Raw genomic sequence first — 2977 nt, forward strand, 5'->3', positions numbered from 1 at the left:
ATAATATTTTTATCTTGATGGTTGAACAGACATGCCAAGAAATATGGGAGGGTGAAATTATGAGCACAAAGGGTCTATAGGGTAAAAAAACAGAAAAATGTCCCAATTTCAGCAAAACTAATCTTAAATTGTTCGTCATGTAAAATTAGTTGAAAACCAACTTACTTTGACCAAGTTACTATCAACTTCACCACCGAATGTAGAGTAAACCTGAGATGGTAAACAAGCACCCCCTCCCCCCCCACACACCCACCTACACTTTTATTAGTCAGTCGGGGTAAATGCCGGAATATTTTGGAACAGTTAAAGGCCTGTGGACGCCATTGGTAAATATTATTTTAAAAAATTTCTCCAAACTCCTGCACACATAAATCATACGCCTTGAAAATTCAGTTTTATTTCACATTTTTAAATGATATTTTCTATTAAATGCCCATTAAAATGGGAAAACTAGCTGTGAATGCATGTTTACTCCCCCCCAGCACTTTGTTTCCGAGTGTTTTAATTCACATAACAGTAGCTTTTCTCCTTTCAATCTCCAATATACAGCATGTGTTTGGTTAAACCGGTTGAGCCACACATTGTATAGTGAACATTCTATTTATTAAGAATAAAATAAAGCAAAATAAAAAAGGTTTTTTGCATCAACATTTTTGAAACTTTCTGAAGAGCTTTGAGACAATTAAAAGGGCATTTCGTGATCCACAGCCTCACCCCCCCCCCCCCACTTTTCTCAACAACAAAAAAGAAACCTCTGGCTACATAATGTTTATGTACAAAAAAATTTCTTCAAATTATTCAAAAATATCGTCAAATTTGAATTTCGTTCTGGTATACCAGAACGAAATTACAACAGTGGTCTATGGAGCAGTGTAATACACATAAATCATGCATAACTCGCAAGCGCAAAATCGGAATCAACTGATATTTTGGGGATAAGCTTTTTTCGTGGATATCTACTAAAAAATGTCATAAAAAGAGAATGCTAGGATCACGAAATACTCCTTTAAGTAAATTAATATGGCCTCCTTACTTATTATGTCCAAATAATCATTCCACAAGACATTATTACAATGATAACAACTTTGAATCCAATTATTCTGCAAGATAAATATATTTTATTGCTTCATAATTTGTATAAAGGTAGTTTTATAGTAAAGTATAAGTTTCTTTTATATATATACATAATTAGCATAACATAACAAAAAAAAAACGAGAAAAATAATTGTTGTTTCCTGTCCTATACTTTGTTCAGCTAAAAATTCATGAAAATGATCCGGTTTTTGTTTTTTTTTACATCAATCAAGCAGGCCCGTACGCAGGATTTTGTTTGGGGGGGTGCGAATTTTGAAAAAGTGGACCTTTTTCCCAAGGGGAGGGGGGAAATTTTGTGAAAAGTGGACTTTCTTTCCAAAATTTGGACATTTTTTGAAGAAAAACCAGTAAAAAACCGACGCACGTCCGCACCCCCCCTGCGTACGGGCCTGCAATCAAGTCCCAACCTATGCTCGCATAAATTCACATGAGCATGCGCCAGTGATGTATTATACAAAGTGCAACTGAGTGCACACCATGCTAGTGTTATCAAGCCATGATGTTATGAGCGCTGCGCCAATTATAAGCCGAACAGAGTATAAGAGGGGTTACAGAGCATGTTGGAATGAAGTTCTTGCTATATATTCGCCATAGAGGTAGTGATGTAACAGGATTAATTACCATAGCAATAGGCGAATACAAATTTTGACTGTATTGCCCTGCACTAGTAGGCTATACTCATCACCTGTCATGTCTGTATGTGTGTAATCATAGATTAAATATATACAATACCGCTCTTTTCAAAGACACCAATCATACAGGTGTGAGTTATGTCAGCATAATGTGAAATTTCTATAGAATTATGATCTTTTGCCTATTTTTTGATAATGGTGCGATTCAGAGTTACAGTGTACGTCTACTCCAGGACAATATATTCAAAAAATGTATTCCCCTATCGCTATGATAATTAATCACTACCGTTTGTGGCGAATAGCCACCAAAGGCATTTTCCCTTTTGTTGTCCATTGGGGTAATTAACTCCATGGCAAATCAATACTACCCCTGTAGAAGGTTCTAATCTCTTCAACAGAGTGAGTATGGGTTTTACATAGAATAGACAATTGGCTAATTTCATTTGTGGGAGATAGAGCCATATACAGGGGGAGTAGGTATTTCAACATAATTAACCCAAGCCAATTCCAGTTGAAATACATACTCCCTCTGTAGAAGGCTTTACTTAAATCTTAGGGGTATGTCAGATTTCAACTGGACCAGTCCGGATGTTATGGCTCTGATGGTTTATGGCTTGTTGACAACCTTCGATGACGTCACACTATTAGAAGATGACGTCAAAGGTGTTGTCCTCGTCCCCCTGGTGGTCTTGGGTATGAGTAGGTTGTCCCAAACTGGATCTAAATCCAGTCCAGTGTCTCTGTTCAAGTTGGGTCCTTTTTTCCTGATGTGTATGGCTTCTAGGACCCTTCTGGAAAATTCTTTGGGTTCTTTTTCCAGCACATTTACGTTTTCCCAGTCTATTTGATGGGTGTTTTTGCTCCTGGAAATATGCTCATGTACAGCAGATTTGGAACCGGCAGCCTTTGATTTATGTTCAGATAGCCGTTTTTCCAACTTTCTACCTGTTTCACCAATGTACATAGCATCACAGTCTGAACAGGAGATTTCGTGAGACGGTCCCTGACTGTTTTAATTTGTCTACTTTATCTTTCGGTGACACAAGTGTTTGCCGGAGTGTGCGGTATGGTTTAAAGGCTGTGGGAACACCTGCTGTTTTGAATGCTCGGCGAAGCTGCTCAAGTTCCTTCCAAGTAGGGTAAAGTTATTGTGAACCCCTGGAAGTTTCACTATCCGGTTCGTCCTGTGAAGCTGATTTTTCACACTTCTCCTGGGCTCTGAAAAAGGTCCAGTCGCGATAACCGCAGTT

This window comes from Amphiura filiformis, chromosome 13 (genome assembly GCF_039555335.1).
Source record: "Amphiura filiformis chromosome 13, Afil_fr2py, whole genome shotgun sequence".
Classification (NCBI taxonomy): domain Eukaryota; kingdom Metazoa; phylum Echinodermata; class Ophiuroidea; order Amphilepidida; family Amphiuridae; genus Amphiura; species Amphiura filiformis.